General features: G+C 36.7%; 1 protein-coding gene and 1 pseudogene across 9 annotated transcripts in view; one reads left to right on the forward strand and one right to left on the reverse strand.

Moving 5' to 3' along the window:
• NUBPL (NUBP iron-sulfur cluster assembly factor, mitochondrial) overlaps window positions 1-18,196 on the reverse strand; it is a 207,912-nt gene that overhangs the window by 67,923 nt on the left and 121,793 nt on the right. The window contains exon 1 of one of the 9 annotated variants that reach the window (XM_087422818.1): window positions 7,003-7,095. The exons of the other annotated variants lie outside the window; for them this stretch is intronic. The gene's annotated coding sequence lies outside the window, so the exon portion shown is untranslated. Of the gene's footprint in view, window positions 1-7,002; window positions 7,096-18,196 lie in introns of those variants that run through there. 9 annotated transcript variants of the gene reach the window in all.
• Window positions 11,397-12,192, forward strand: LOC101404336 (cell division cycle-associated protein 3 pseudogene; annotated as a pseudogene).

Consider the following 18,196-nt stretch of genomic DNA (forward strand, 5'->3'; position numbering starts at 1 on the left):
GACTATAAGAGTAAAGGACTAAAGGAACTATACATAAGCAACGTACTGTAGTTAATAAAGTTGTTTCCCATGGGAGTACAGGTTAACCATTCTGATATCACTACATATGTATACTGGGATTGAGGGGAAAAAAAAGGAGCTGACCAAAGCAGCAATCAGGCTTCACCCCAAACGGTGCTGGGAGCACAAGTGCAAATAGGCTGAGTTGTAAGTGTTGAAAAGAAGGGGCTCATGGATGCATTCCATTTTTGGCTTCTCGGCTGGCTCAAGCAGTTTACCACAGCCAGCCTCCAAAGATAGCAGTTTCCATCATCAGCACTACATGGGCCACGTTTAAGTACCACAGGGTCAACATACGCTTCTCCAAGCAAAGATAGTGTCCCAGCCATCCCAAGTCTGCTAGCAAGGCCAATGTGAGCCAGCTGAAAATAACATCAGCAGGGGTGGATCCTGGGCCATGTGAAATCAGGGAGGAAAATCACCACCAAGAAAGAGAGGCAGAGCTGGAGCCTGCTGGAGCCAAAGTTGTGGCCAAGAAGAATTAAATTCCTAAGCGCAAGGAAAGGGGTAACTAAAGAACAAATAGAGAAATCATGAAGCAGGAGAAATGGGACAAAATCTAGAGTGAGTAATTTAAAAGTGGGCTGTGTCCAGGCAGCCCATTTAGATGGTGCTCGGAATATTCCATAAGTGATAGGGCAAATTCTTAAAGGAAGTTGGGCTGGGCAAGACATTGCCTCTTTCCTTCCTATCTGCTCTTAATTACTTAACAGTTGGTTTTGACTCTTATGCCTACTTGACTCATAACTAGTAGATCTCAAGGTAGTGTCTTTGTGTCTGACTCTGGCCATATATCTGTTGCTACTTCTATCCTATACCTAACTTCTGCCATCTGTCCCTGATTTTCTGGTTCTCCAACCCCAGTTAGGCATAGTCCTACCCTAACAGCAAACAGAACAGTACTTGCGCTTTGCTCGGAATCCCAGACATGAAACTATGCCACTACTGGCATAGGAGATGCCGCTAACCTCGTCTCAGACTCATAGACAAATTTGTCAGGCAAATTACTCCTAGGATTTTTGATTCAACTAACTCCCAGGATTTGAATGGGTCTTCAAATGCAGAAGAGACCACTCTTTATGCATCTCTGGACTCCATCTCCACATCCAATCCTCTCCATAATGCCTAATCAGTGTTCAATCAACACCCACTGAGTGATTCTATGAGTCAAGCTGCCCCTTACAATTTTATTATACTACTAAAATTAGAAAGTTTGCCATGTGAGGGACCTTTCATATACAATATAAATCTAAAAAAAACAAAGTGTTTTTCTTTAAGTCTGAACCATAGTTTTTGCTCTGTCCAGTGCCCTATTCATAAAATCATGCAACATTTTATTTTGCTTGCAAGAAAATTGCTACAAAGGTGAAATTATTTAAATATAAAGACCATAACAAAAATCTGAATAACAAAAAGATTTCTACTTCAGTTGATAGGTTACTGACTTATGAAAATAAATGATACAACAGAATATAATAAACTTATCCTTGAGATTGTTTTGATAAGAACAGACTCAGTTATAAAATGAGAACACATTATTCAAGTTACAATAATGATATAAACGTTCTTCCCTACTATTTTCATTTTTTTTAGATGATAGAGTTCTCTAATCCATTTTCAAATGTCTTTCTTTCTATAGAAAAGTGTGTTTGTGTGAGGGGACTGCTTGAATAAATCCCTCCAAAAGCACTACCAACCCAAGTGATAGCAGTAATGTTTTGAGAGAGAAAAGAAGAGAAACTTTACTCTTTATATTTCCCTTTATCATCATCTCCCATTTCCTTGTTGTTCTAGCAAAGGCATATAGAGCAGACTGGTCCTGACAACCTGGAGACAGCATCAATTCACGGAGGCCTTCTTATCCAAAAGTTGACACATAGGTCAATCTTTGGTAACTCTGTACCTAGTTTCTGAAATAATATTTAAAAGATTATCCAGGGGCCGGCCCAGTGGCATAGTGGTTAAGTTGACGTGCTCTGCTTCACTGGCCTGGGGTTAGCAGGCTCTGATCCAGGGTGCAGACTTACGCACCGCTCATCAAGCCATGCTGTGGCGGCATCCCATATACAAAATAGAGGAAGATGGGCACAGATGTTAGCTCAGGCTAATCTTCCTCAGCAAAAAGATGAAAATTGGCAACAGATGTTAGCTCAGGGCTGATCTTCCTCACCAAAAAAACGATTATTCAATTCCCAGGCCAGCCCACAGATGACCACGTAAATCCACAGTACAGCTGAAACTAAAACCTCATAATATAAAAATAATGAGGCTACCACAAAAGTAATAGCATTTCAGTTAATTATGGGAACATCTAAGTTCTTTAGAGTCCTCTGTTAGGCCAACTATTTACACATACAGATGTTTATAACCTAAGAAGCAGATGTTAGTGAAGGACAGGATTGCTTCCAAAAAGGTCTAAAATACTACAAACCTGCCTGAGACTCAAGATATTTTTATTTTTAAAAAATACTGAAAGAAATTAAAAAATAAAACCTCTGCCTATATACCTAAAGGGTGAAGCTTCAGAATTCTTTTTTTCAGTAGGAGTAAGAAATCACTTTATTAACCTAATTTGGAACAGGTTATAAAATATATTTAGATGTGTAGTACTCTCTTTAATAAGAAAAACTATAATACTCTTTTTTAAAAATCCTTAGAAAAAATATTGCATTTGGGAGGATTCAAGGTCCTGAAGGGGCAGGATCATGGCTGCCACACAAGCTGCATGGAGCCCCACTGAGAGAATTCATAGCCATTGTCCGGTGGTTAGGATGGTTCTTAAGGACGTTATAGAACTTGAGGGACACTATCGCTCCAGGAGACCAGTCTACCCACTGTATTACATGCTAGGAATGATCTGAGGAACTGCCCCAGGGGAGCTTATTTCTTTAGTTGTAGTTCCCTACCATCTGGGGTCCTACTTTTGAGCCTTAGGGTCCATCAGGTAGAACTGGGCTAGTGAATAGGGAAGAGGTAAGTGGTAGGTCTGTGGGTAACAGGTAAAGGAGAGCAGAAGAAAATGAACAGTTACTGAAAGCCTATTATAAGGTAGACACTAAATACTTTTTACATACATGATTATGTAACACTGTAAAACAAACATTATCATCTCTATTTTACAGATAAGAATATGGAGGATTAGAGAAGTTAAGAAAGTTGCCCGAAGCCAGGCTGTTGGTGAATGATGGAGCTGGGATACAAACCCTGGTCTGTGTGACTCAGGTCCTGCTCCCAGTCTCCCACAGAACGGGGTGCGGCATCACTGTTCTCCAAGCCCCTGAAGAATTCTGCTCGCACAACCTTATTACCCCAAGAACATAGAGCTTTACTATATTACTTTTTCAGTGTATGAGGAAATAGATATATAAAATAGAGTCTGTAGCCCACAGAAAATTATTTACTTAGATAATATAAATAAGAAAAAGAAGAATCATTAGTTTCCTTTATTTTGTTTTCTTTTCTGGTTAATTATAATGATGTTTCTTTTATTTCTAAGTATTTATTTTTATGGTATGTCATAGTATTCTTTCCTCACATGATCCTTTAAGAGTCTTTTACATTATAAAGCAAGAGTAACCACGGAAATGTTGAATGTAAATTTTCTGACTTTGTGTTGTTAAAGAATATTTTAGCTTTCAATAGTCAACCATTAAATTCTGGTTTTGTTTTAAATCAATAAGCATCATTCTACCAACTGTCTACATAAGAAAATTATATGGAGTAATTGTTTAAATCAAAGTAAATAACCCATAAAGACCAAGAACAGAAAATAAATACTTTAAAGATTTTTTAAATACCTACAGCTTTTGACCATGATATTTTTGAAACTAGCTCAGTAGATTTTATTCTAAAAATTTAAAGATCTAAATCATATTCAAACAGGAAACCAACTGTGAGAAACAGCAGCTCCATATGCAGTTATATTTTAAGTATGAGCTACTATAATGCAGCTTTTGGATTTTAAATTCTGATTCAGACATTAATTACTCTAGTTTAAAAAAAAAAGCACTGGAAAAGGAGAGTTTGGTAAAACTCCAGACTATAAATCTAGCTGGGTATAGACAAGAATCCAGATATCTATTCATCAAATAGAAGAGTTTTAGTCTGGGAAATTGGCATATCTAAATTTCAATTATTTTTGTCACTAATTAGCTATATTACCATGGGTTAGCCAATAAACCTCTCTGGACCTCAGTTCTCTCATCTGTAAAATAAAATGTCTTAGATTAGACGATCACTAAGCTTCCTTCCAACTACCTAAAAGAAAGAAAGTGTGACTATGATCAGTATGTGTAAATTGAAAAATATTTGTGAGGGATTTGCTTACAGGAAAAGGTGAATAAAACATATTTTTATCCAAAAGCACCAAAATGACAAAACAAGTTGGATTTTTTTTGTTCTTTTTTACAGGTAGCACATTATATAAGAACAAGAAAGCTAAAAGTTACTTGGTACATTTAACAAATCTATTTTACAGAATGATCATATTTCCTTTGGAAAATTTAGCTGAATTTTGCAAAGAACTCAGATTTAAATTTGTATTGAACTACACTCTACTCTGACTGCCATCCTAAAATACCTCATTCTAGCTCATAAAGGAAGTAATGTGTTATATCTATATAAAATGTCATAATTGGAAAAATAGATGCATTCCTGAAAAGTTGTTGAGGGCATTGCCACTGAGGTGAGGAGCAGGGAGGGGATTCAATCACAAACCCTTAAAGGTTGAGAGGTCTCATCCAACTTTCCAACTAAGACAAAACTTCCTTCTATAAACATTCATGACAGAAACATACTCAGCCAGCAAAAGAAAGCTCACATCGTTCCGATGCTTACCACACAAATACAAATTTTGGATCAATAAAAGGATGGAAGAAAATCGTCACTTAATCTTTCCTATTTTTTTCTTTTGCTACACATGAGATTGATTTACTTCTGACTTTATTACTCAGACTACATAACTTTAGATATGCTTTGTTTTCTGATTTGTCTTTAGTTGCTAGGAGAACTGCTATTTATAAGACCTCCCCCTTTTCTTAATATGAATAAGCCTCTACTAAATTACAAGACTTTAACTTGAGACTGTAGAAACATATTTGAGTTTTTAAAAAATAAAAAGGAGGGGCCAGCCCAGTGGCATAGCGGTTAAGTGTGTGCACTCCGCTGCGGCGACCCTGGGTTCGCAGGTTTGGATCCCGGGCACGGACGGACACACCGCTTGCCAGACCATGCTGTGGCAGGCATCCCATATAAAGCAGAGGAAGATGGGCACGGATGTTAGCCCAGAGCCAGTCTTCCTCAGCAAAAAGAGGAGGATTGGCAACAGATGTTAGCTCAGGACTAATCTTCCTCACAAAAAAATAAAATAAAAAGGATTATATCTGTAGCATAAGTTTTGTAAACTGCTATATTTTCAACAAGGAAAGAAATCTGCAAAGTTTCAGTAATAGGCATAAGGGTTGTGTGAAAGTGCCAATGGACAGGTTAATCAGAAAGTCAGATATTGAGGTTTTATCATGAATTCATTGTTTGAACTCAGCCAAGCTGCTTAACTTTCCTGTGCCTCTGTTTCCTCATCTTACAATGGTATAAACAGAGAATTTTAGAGCTAGAAAAGACCCTAGAGATTAGCTCAATGTCCTTATTTTACAGATAAAGAAACCAAAACTCAGAAATCAAATGATTTGCCCAAAACTTACTCTGCAAAATAGGAACAATAAAAACAACTTTTGTTTGCTTTATAGAGGTTTTTCTCTCAAGAGGAAATGAGATCACGGACTTAAAAAAAAAAAGAAAAAGCACTAGATAAGTACTAGTACTACATTGAAAAAAGCTACTTTAAAGAGAAGCTTGTCATATCATGCCAGTCAAAATTAAAATTTCTCTTAACAAGCATACCATGTTTATTTTTCCAACCAAATGCTAAGAAAATATTTGCCCATGTCTGAGGTCACCACATTCCAAAATGATCTGAACAAGTAATTTTAAAATATCTTTTCCATATGCCTAGATGACATAAGCAGAGTTAAATGGTGTTTTGCAAATTAAAAGGAAATTTCTCATGAATAAAACTAAGCATGAAAACATTCAGTCAAAATACAATTTAAAAATATGTAAATGACTAAAAATAAGGGCTAAGAAGTAAGAAGAAAAAAAGTCATATCTGTTGTTAGAATATATTAATTAAATTGCTACATTTTAGTGACCCACACCTTGCTCCTGTTAAGACCTGCCATCTATAAAGCTGAAAAGAAAACAACAAATTTACTGCCATAAGTGACTTCCTAGTGAGAACTAAATAACACAGCTTTTAGCTATAGCTTTTAGCTAGAACTACTTTTAACACAAAGGATTTTGAGAAAGAGTAAGGAATACACATATGAACACAGAGATGGAGATGCTACAGATATAGGTGGGAAATAGGTTTGAGGATTGGGGAAAAAATAAACACACAAAACAACCTAATTCCCCTCTCATCAACTTCAGCATTTTCCAACTTCCTAAACTACATAATTACTTCAGAAGTACCCAAAAGACATCTAAGAAACCTGAGATCACTAAATTGCAAAGAAATAGGAAAACAGACTGAATTTTACGCATCTCATTAAAAGACCATTAAATGAGCAGCTGTTCCTTCATTCTCACTTAAGCACATTGGTCATTATATCTAGGCTTGTTCACAATAATCGTGTACCCTGATGAGCAAGAGAATGTGGCAACGTACCTAGAAGTTGTTCTTGCCAAAATAGGTTTCTGGTGTCTTCATATTTATCTTAATATTACAGATCACACACTAATATGCGTGCTTAAAGCCAGAGTATAAATAAGTGGGTACAGATGATAATCATTATGGAGTTTAACCCTAACTCAGAAATTAATACCAACATTTACATGTGCCAAGCACTGTTCTGGACACTAGGGATATAGCAATGAACAAGATACCTGAAGTTCCGGCCCTCATGAAGTGGGGATAGGAAGACCATCAACAGATCAATCAGTACATCACTTGCAATCTTGATGAAAGCCATCCTTCTAGACCTCAGTTTGCTACCTATAAAACTGGAAAACTAATATTACTTAGGTAAGTGTCATCATATCCTTCTCAAACAAAAATTATGTCAAAAGCCATAAATCAATAGGACTTATAGTCCAATTTTCCCTAATCTATCGCTGCCTCCAGTGACACATACATAACAGAACACAGGCCAGAGTCGGAGGTGTAAGCCATGCTATGAAATAGAAGAAAAATAACTAGATCATGGTGAGACTCAATACAAATTTGTGTTCTGTATAGAAACTAACTTTAATTAATAAGCTATGGTTTCTCAAATAAGATGATAAGGATAAATATATGCTATTTGGAACATATTTTCTCTGTTTTTGTTTCAGTGTCCAGATAAGTCATTTTTATATCAAATATCATGGCTGTCAGTTTAAAAATCTTTGTTATCAACTAGTCTAATGTTAATCAGATTATGAATTTCAAGTCACACTTTAACGTGAGAATTTTTTTCTCTTCCAGTTGAAGAAATAATTTTATTTGATATGATGAATATATACTTTTGCAAAATTGCATCAGAACAGGCATATAGTCTGTAGCTTTCATTCTTGTATTTAAAATAGCAAACTAGTTATGAATGAACAAATAAAATTAAAGGGTGAAGTTTTGACCAAGCTACTTTGGCATCAGAAAGCAAGACTATCTGGATGCAAGGAATTAACTCCTTGACCCAAGTATACTCTCAGTAATTCTGAAATATTAATGTACAGGACAATAAATCAGAGTAAAGAAATATATGCACACTCCCAACATAAAATGTAAGTTAGCTAACGGCCTGAAACAATCAATCAATATCTCCCCCTCCCAATTCCCCAATGACATGTGAAAAAACAGAAATGGGGGGAAAAAAGACCTACATTGAGAAAACTAAGGCTAAAACTTAGGCACAAACCAAAAAATTGGAAGAAATGTGTACTAACAGTAGAACCATACTGCTGTCTTCCTATTAAAGAATGAATCTCTCTTTTAAGGAGAGAGGTCAAGTCTTAATCAGTTTTGTATCTTCAGGCCAAGCAGTGCCAGGTACACATGGACCCAATAAATCTCTTATTTTGTTGAAAAACAGAGATAATCAAAAGAGACCTTCCATATCCTCCCACCACCAAAGCTACTAACCTTCTGGCACCACTGCCCACATTCTTTCCATATAATGGACTGCCTTTCAATAACAGTTGCCTCCATCCCCACTGTCCCATTCCTCTTCCATTATCTTCCAAAAGAAGTAGAGGCATAGACATTTCCTACACAGACTCTTGATGAAAGCTCAGAGTACAACAATTTCATGGTTTTGTGAAGATAAGCTACAGAAGCGATCTATGAAGAAAACTCAGGGATGTCTGGTTAACGTTCCTCAGCGAGGCTCTTTCAGTCAGCAATTACCTTAGTTTTGTTATAGATATTTGGCCAAACATTATGACCTAAGCTCAGCAGCAAATATCTATGAATCAAAAAGCCATGTCCTCCAAAATCAGATGTTCAAATGCAAAATGGTTTGTTGTAAAAATAAAAGCCTAATTGGTATTCTTGCCTTCACGGAGGGCTACTCCACACCCATTAGCAGTGTGAGCCACAGAAGTCCCTATACGCAAGACCAATGCATCTCCCCAAAACTGGATCTGGATGCATTTAAATTGCCAAATAGTTGTAACGGCAAAGTTCTGCACATGAAACTTTCATCAATACTCCTACGTTTGTCCTCTGCTTTTCATCACAACTGAAATCACTGAAATTTGTCATCTGACATTGTCATTCACAGAAATAGAAAGCACCTCAAATCAATAATGACAGTTACTGGGTGGTTTGCAGGCCCGGGTTCTACACTAGGAGGTGCTATAGGCATGATCACCACAGGAGAAGCAGACTTGTCTACTGATGGCCTTCAAACTGGAGGAAAAACCCACTACCCATGAAGCTACAAGTAAAGTGCCTGGCTCTTTCAAGAACTACACATTCTAGGTTGTTTTAATACTCAATTTCATAGGTCCTGCCACATCTTAAAAACCATTCAGAGTTCAGTTAAGAAGAAATTTCCTGAGAAATAAATGATTCAGCAGTATTATCCCTGCCTAAAGGCCTATGTATAATACCTGTGCTCCAAAACAGTTAGAAAAGATTTTTACAAGAAACTTTCACCCTGTATTTTAAAAACACAGGGCCTCTGTCCTCTTCCCAAAAAACTATGTTGCAACAATTCAGTTTCATTATAGGTAATTATAGCATGACTAAACTTTCCAATACGTATCTGTTAAAAAGAAATTTAGAAAACCAGTTCCCCAAGAACACACAATGAGGAAATGATATTCTCTTCAATAAAAGGTATTGGGAAAACTAGACAGCCACATGCAAAAAAAATGAACTTGCACCCCTATCTTATACCATACACAAAAATAAACCCAAAATGGACTAAAGATTTGAAAATAGACCTGACAATGTAAAACTTCTAGAAGAAAACAGGGGGTAAGCTCCTTAACATTGGTCTTGGCAATGCTTTTCTGGATTTAACACTAAAAGCAAAGGAAACAAAAGCAAAAATAAACAAGCTGGACTACATCAAACTAAGCTTCTGCTCAGCAAAGGAAACCATCAAGAAAATGAAAAGACAACCTACTGAGCGTGAAAAAATATCCGCAAATCATATGTCTGATAAGGGGTTAATAAAATATATAAAGAACTCATACAACTCAATAGCAAAAAAACCCAATCTGATTAAAAAAAGGGCAAAGAAGGGCCGGCGCCATGGCGTAGCGGTTAAGTGCGTGCGCTCCGCTGCTGGCGGCCTGGGTTCGGATCGTGGGCGCGCACCGACGCACCACTTGTCAGGTCATGTTGTGGCGGTGTCCCACATAAAGTGGAGGAAGACGGGCACCGATGTTAGCTCAGGGCCAGTCTTCCTCAGCAAAAAGAGAAGGATTGGCATGGATGTTAGCTCAGGGCTGATCTTCCCCACAAAAAAAAAAAAAAAGGGCAGAGGAACCAAAAAGACATTTTTCCAAAGAAGACATAAATGGCCAACAGGTACAAGAAAAGGTTCTCAGTATCACTCATTAATCATGAGGGAAATGCAAATCAAAACCACAATGAGATATCACCTCACACCTGTCAGAAGGCTATCATCAAAAAGACAAGCGATAACAAGCGTTGGCGAGGATGTGGAGAAAAGGGAACCCTTGTGCACTGTTGGTGGGGATGTACATTTGTGCAGCCACTATGGAAAACAGTATGGAGGTTCCTCAAGAAATTAAAAATAGAAATACCATATGATCCAGCAATTCCACTTCTGGGTATATATCCAAATAAAATGAAAACAGGATATCACAGAGATATCTGCACTTCCATGTTTATTATAGCATTATTCACAATAGCCAAAATCTGAAAACAACCTAAGTGTCTGTTAGCAGATGAATGGATAAAGATGTGGTATATATATAGAGAGAGTTGAATATTATTCAGCCATGAGAAAGAAGGAAATCCTGTGATTTGCAACAACAAGGATGGACCTTGAGGGCATTAGGCTAAGTGAAATAAGCCATACAGAGAAAGACAAATACTGCATGGTATCATTTTTATGTGGAATTTTTTAAAAAGTCAAACTCATAGAAACAGAGAGTAGAAAAGTGGTTGCCAGGGGCTGGGAAATGGGGGAAACAGGAAAGGTTGTTAAAAGGGTACAAACTTTCAGTTATATGATGAATAAGGTCTAAGGATCTACTGTAAAACGTGGTGATCATAAATGATAACACTGTATTGTATAATCAAAATTTGCTAAGAGAGTAGAACTTAAACGTTGAAAGAAAGAGGAAGGAAGGAAGGGAGGGAGGGAGGAAGGGAGGGAGGGAGGAAGGAAGGAAGGAAGGGAGGGAGGGAGGGAGGGAGGAAGGAAGGAAGGGAGGAAGGAAGAAACTGGGTCTCAAGAAACTTAGTATAATGTAAAGACACCTAGGAAAACATCAAATTCACAAAGTCAAAAATTCGGTTCGCTTAGCCCACACACACATATATATGTATACTCATAATCCATGCTTTATTAAACTCTTTAATAAACACAGAAATTATATATCCCAAAACAGTACTATCTCATATACAAAGATGTTCAGCACAATATTTTTTTAAATAAAGAACAAGTGACTCAAACTTCAATGTCCTTTAATGGGAGAATGATTAAATAAATATCATCAATCAACAAACTGGAGGAATTGCTGTGAACCCAAAGGTGGAATTGGGGTCCAGCCCCAGCCTCACCCAGGCCAGGCCCTGCCCCACCCTACTCCTGGTTGAGATGGGCTCAGCCAAGAGCATCCCAGTCACTCCAGTGTGACCTCCACTGCACAACAAGCACCTGGCTTGAGTGGCAGATCTCCATTCACTTAGTGTAGGCACTCTGCGCACTCCCACCCAGGTGTAAACCCCACAGCCCAACCTTCAGGGCAGCAGCTAGAAGGTCCTAATCAGGGCCAGGACTCAGATCTCCACTCTTCCAGCCTTGGCACTGCATGGATACCTATGAACACCAGCAGCAGAGACCCTTCAAACCCCCTCGTGAAACAGCTGAGTGACGTATTTGAAACAGGAGCCCCCAAATAAAATCTTCCCCCAGAGCCTGTTCTGCCCCCAGAGATACCTGTATCTGATTTGGACTTGCCTCTGGGCACCCAGTTATCCTTTGAGGACCAGAAGCCACCTTGGAGCCAGACTGAGCTACCCTCCAAGCAGGTGTTTTCCAAGGAGGAAACAGAGCAGTTCACAGAAACCCCTATGACCAGCCAGGGCTCAGACAAGCCCTTGAGAGACCCCAAGACTCCCTGACCTTTGGGTTCTAAGCAAAATAGATGAAACCCAAATGGCAAGGTACTAGGGAGATCTCCCCTCACCATCCTACAGGAAATGACAGCTCCCCCGGGACCCTGACATCACAACAGGGTAAGCAGCCTTCTCCCCAGAGTGAAAATGATAGGGAACAAAAGGAAGGGGGCACTCTGGGAACTGGACAACTTCTAAAAACCAGAAGATGAGCATGGGAGCAAGGCTAAGACCATGACAAAGAAAACCAGCACTTTCCCTTGGTAGAGAACTAGCCCCCGTGTGGCCGCAGCACTGAGTTCACCCGGGGCCTAGTGCTTTTCTGTGTCTTCTCACCCCTTCTTTCCCTGGGAGACTGAGGAAAGGCTTGTTTTCTCTGACTCGCTGTAAACTAAGATAGACTACAAATGTGTTATATGTAACTTAACAACTCATTCTAAAGGCAATTCCAAAAGAGAAGTTCCAAAAATGAAACCATCAAAGTTCACATCCCTGGAATAAGGAAGTATACTATACTATGTTCATCTCTATATTATTCACTACAATCTCAAAGCTAGTGTTTTCCACATGACAAGCCACAAAATATCTCTACTGAATAGAGAAATAAATGAAGAAATGAGCAAAACAACAAACAAGCAAATTCACTTAGAATAAAATGTCTTGGCAAAGAGCCAAATCTGGAGAAGTTTCTAGATCTGTAGCACTTAATAGGAGATGGGGAAGAAGAGAAGCAGATAGTGGCATATTTCTGGCAGAAAGGCCATGATCTAAGACTCCCATATGCCAGACATGGAGGATGGTGAGAGGAACCACCTTGGCCACGGCAAAATGAGCTCAACCCTGCAGTTCATATTGTGCTGTGAAGGGAAAGCTTCCTGAGGACACAGGAGGAGGGAATCCACCAGTCTTTGCATCATATATGTATCTCTAATAATAAATATTAGGATGAAAATTATTTCATCCCTGAAACACATCATTTTATTCAATAACTACTATGAACAACTTCCCTAAGCAGTTATTTTGAATGACAACGCTTAGTTAGAGATATATACTTTTTGTTTGTTTATAACAAACACATTGTTTTCTATGGTTTTTTTAAAAAGAGAAAGTCTCATAATTTTACAGTCTCATCTCTTCTATGCATTTATCTATAAAGTATTTCCCAGTTCCTTCTTAATGAAAGATATAATTATAAGTGTTTCATTATTATTCACATGCGCCAAGAAACATTTGCCAAATTTTCGTATCACACACAAACAAATATCACAAAACTTAACCTCTACTTATCCAGATATGAAAAAAAGCTTTTAGACAAGATGTGACATTAATTACCCAAAATACAAATATTTTTAAAAAATGCTAAGAGAAAATTTGACATTTTGTGAATTTTTTTAAATCTTTCTGAAGCTTTGCTATAGAGTTAATTCTCCCACACAAGCCTTTGAAAACAGTAATAAGGAAAATGCCAGCTGAATTTTAAATACTTTCACTAGGCGACAATAGTATATTCTGTTGGTATTCCAAATGTAAAAGATGAATAATGTTCTTAGAACTCAACAGCTTCACAAACATTTAATTGATTCACTCAACAAACATTTGTTGAGTACTAATCATATTTGCCAGGTATTTGTCCGAAGTGCCGAGAACTTAAAAGTGAACATGATAGTCAAGATCTTACTACCACCCACATGGAACTTACACTTTAATGGGTGGAAATTGTCAAAAAACAAACAAATATAAAAGAAAATGTCAAATCACGGTAAGTGTTCTGATGAAAATAAGATGAGATGATTGTCACAGCCAGCTCTGGGGTGACATTAAAATGAGACCTGAACGTCAAGAGGGGACAGACACTAAACATCTGGGGAAAGAGGGTTCCAGATGAGAGAGAACAGCAAGTTCAAGGGCCCTACGGTGGGAATAAACTTGGCGTATCTGAGGAAAAGGAAGAAATACATGTACTCTGAGCAAGGGTGAGCACAGCAGAGATGAGGTAAGTAGAGATTACATAGAACCTGCTAAAATAAAGAGTTTGGATTATAGTCTAAGCATTTTGCTTTAAATTTAATTATAAGAAGTTTAAAGATACATGGGAAAAAAGAAAAAAGAAAAATAGATTCCTATATATTTACCATCCAGTTTCAACAATTATCAATTCATGGCTGGTCTTGCTTAATCTGTACCTTTACTCATTCCCCATCTATCCCCTAAGACATCATATCATTTCATGTACACACATTTTAGTATGTATCTCTAAAAAATAAGAACTCTTCAGGTAAATATAACCACTACCAATATTACCATCATACCATTATTTTCAGTAATAATTTATTAAAATCACCAACTGTCTAGCCTGTGTTCAAATTTCCCTGTGTATCAATTTTTTAAAAGCTTATTGGTTCAAATCAGAATCCAAATAAGGTCCAGATATTGCAATTAATAAGATTCTTGGTCTTTATAATCTATAGATTATCATTTCTTCACGTTTTTTTCCTTGCAATTTATTTGTTGCAAAACCTGGTTATTTGTCCTACAGGATTTTCCACATTATGGGTTTCCAACCGCATCTTCATAGTGTCACTTAACACTTTCCTCTGTCTCCTGTATTTTGTATAAATTGGTAATTAAGTCTGGAGGTTTAATTAGAACATCTAAATTTCTAGCAAGACTACTCCATAGTTTATCTTAGGTACTCTAATCAGGAGGTAGATAATGTATAGAATTCTCTCTCTCTCTCTCTCTATAAATATATATATATTAGCAGTCAGTAATAATTACTGCCTTCAATCTATTATAATACTTCATTAGGGGTTGTAAAATGCTGATACTATAATTCTATTGTTTCTCTTTATTTATCAGCTGAAATACTTCCGTAAAGAAAAAATTTCCTTCAACAACTATGTGGTTAAAAGTATAGAAAAATAGAATAAATACTTGATTCTCTTTATTTTCAAGTTTTCCAAATAATAGGTTGGTTGCCTAGCACACTGGATGATTTTAAGCAGGGAATTTTTTAAAGAACATGCTGACTATTGTTTGAAGAACAGAATGATATCTAAGGAAGCACAAGTGAAATCACGCAGAGATACCACTTAGGAGCCTCTTGCAGTGTTCTAAATAAATGATAATGGGTTGTACTAGGATGGTAGAGAAGATGAAGAGAAGTAGACAGATTTTAGATATATCTGCAATGGAAAGCCTAGAGGACTTGCTGATAGATTATATATATAGGGTAAGAGAAAGAAAGAAATCAAGAACGAGTCCTAGGTTTTTGGCCTGAACAATTTGGTTTATGGAAAACACTAAGAGAGAAGCAGATTTAGAAAACAAAATCATCTAGGTAATAATATGGGTGAAATTAAATCAATATTCGCCAAATCTTTATTACTGGTTTTCTGTTTCTTTATCCTGACCAAAAATAATTTAAAATTTCAGGAAATACAAATAAAATACTGTTTTATGACGTTCTTCTATAATTTTAACCCAGATTGATTATCAATCTCTCATATCAGCTAATAGATCACCACAAATACAAGGGATATACAAACCCCAGCTAGGATACAGAAAAAAGGAGAAACAAAGCTCAAAAACTTTAACCAGCTAATAAGTATTAACCAATTAATCTTGGGGGAAGATAGGAACTCCGATTCACTTTTTAGAAGCTAATTTACCATTCTCCCATTTCTAAATGAGTACTAATAATTCAAATTGTCCTGTTGAGTTTCCCTTGCCTCTCCCTACAAAGTAAGAAGGAGAATATGGAAGATTTAAGAGAGAAACGAAAGAAAAGAGCCTAACCACAACATATTATCAACAGCAACAAAAATAATTAATATTACTTTCTAAATGACAAGATTTCTAAAGGTATATTAGCTAAATTTTCATACAGGAAAGGAATATCAGATTTGTCACAAATCATTTCCGCATATAAAAATTTTAGAATGTTACCCCACTTTAATAATATACATTTACAGAATATCTGATTAGCTGGTGAGATAAAAACAACAAATGAATCACTCCTGTGTAATGAATCATTCATATATGTACTGTACTTATAGATAACAGTTGAACAAATGCTATTGATCTACATTAGTCTTATAACTACGTTTATGTGTAAATATAGCTTATTTAATAGTAACTGGGTTCCAGGATAGAATGTCCTTTTTTCATTATGTAAATAATGGCTCTGGGTTGCATTCCCCAACATCAACACTGCCCCTGTTAATTAGACTTTATTGAACTACTCAGAAGGAGCAAAAGAAACAGTTATGCCAGCTAAAAAATAAACTACAAAGTGAAAAAATATGATAAGTCCAAAAATTACAAATGCAGATCAAATATCTCAATAAGTAGAGAGATATCCTAGACCTACAGGGAACTGTTGAAAGAAAAGATTCTGAGTTCATTTACAAAAGCTTTAAAGCTATTATGTCTGAAGAATAAAAAAAAAAGATTCCATAAGATCTTCAACATAATATGTACATTAAAATATATAAAATAATTTTATTATCCCATGTATAGTTATAAAATATTTTGAATTCTGAGATACAATTGTTCTTTAAGTACTACATTTTATCTTTACTCTTAAATGCTTTTCTTGACATCCATTTTTAAAGAAACATAATTAAATGCTTCTGCGTATTTTTCTTACTCGGAATCATCATGAATGTTTTAATGCAAATCAGTTCCATCAAACATCTTCATCGATAACAAAATGTATTCTGAACATCAATTATTCAAAAATGCATAGTCAGAAGATTTCCAAACTGCATGTTTAAACACAGAATGTATAACTCTCAATTTATCTATTAATATTGTCTGTAATGTAAAATAGGTCCTTTATATTCACGTATATGACATAACACTGCCTGTTACTTAGCCTTAAATCCCTTTGCTAATCTACCCCCTCCATCTAAAAGATCACATTTTTTTCCTCATTTCCACTTCATTCCCACTGCTTCCCTCTTGGTAAAATTCTCCCTATGTTTCTTCCTTTTCATTCTCCCTATCTAGATGCTCAGCCTTCCCCAAAATAAGTAACTGACAATTTGTTTCTTCATCAACCTTCTAATACATTATCCTTAACCTGGCTAAGGTGAGAAACACAGAGTTGTGACCTAGCCTGACGAGAGCAAGCACATATTTTCATTCCCTTAACCTTTCTGATTGCTATTTCTTTGACCTCCTCTCAAAAATACTCTGCTTATCCTATACTCAACCATAAGAATTAATGTAATATAATTTCTAAGGAGTTCATTATAATGTCACCATAACTACTTTCAATGAGTAGAGAGAAAACAGACCCAGAGTTTCAAAGGATTCTCTGATCCTGGGGAAAACTGTTCTCACTGTTTTAGGTTGATTAGTACCAGGACAACAATGTATCACCATGAGATATATGCTTCCCAAGCAAACCAGACATTTCATCAACAAATCAGGACACTCACTTTCCAGAAGTGTTAAAGAATCTTAAATCGTATAGTGAATTCAAAATTGAAACAAAGGAGCTAACTGATAGACAATATCACCATAACTATAACAAGGAGTATGTAGAGTTACCTGCTTCCAAGAGCCACGTAAAACATCCACCAACTAATTACTTAGGCCACAGCCACTCCAGAGAATCACTAAAAATTTCACTCTTCAAATCTCCTTCTAGCAAGGCTTTAATACCTTCTGTTTTCACTTTATTCAATATATTTTCACAACAGCTTATAATTTCCAAACAGAGACATTAAATTTTATCAATTATACTTTAAAGTAACAATTTTCTGGAGATATTATCGTAATCAGTAAAATATCTGCAAATTAGATTTTAGGATGAGAAGGCATACAGCAATTCTCACTTAAAGAATTCAGTCTTATTAAACTTAAGACAATGACTTTTCTTTCTTGCACCTTCCCCTTCCCTTATTGTTTTGTGAGGAAGATTAGCCCTGAGCTAACATCCGTTGCCAATCCTCCTCTTTTTCCTGAGGAAGATTGGCCCTGCGCTAACATCCGTGCCAATCTTCCTCTACTTTATATGGGACGCCACAACAGCATGGCTTGACAAGCAGTGTGTCGGTCTGCGCCCGGGATCCAAACCTGCAAACCCTGGGCTGCTGAAGCGGAGGTGCAAACTTAATGACTACGCCACTGGGCTGGCCCCACCTTTTTCTCCTTCTTAATGTCAAAACAATGAAGGGAGATTTATCAACCACTGGAAGATCCTGGAGAAATCAGAAAGAAATGGAATTATGAAAATAAACAAAAATAGAGCTTTGAATAGGAAAAGGA

The sequence above is a fragment of the Ceratotherium simum genome, chromosome 3 (assembly GCF_057802395.1).
Source record: "Ceratotherium simum simum isolate JZ-2026a chromosome 3, ASM5780239v1, whole genome shotgun sequence".
NCBI lineage: Eukaryota > Metazoa > Chordata > Mammalia > Perissodactyla > Rhinocerotidae > Ceratotherium > Ceratotherium simum.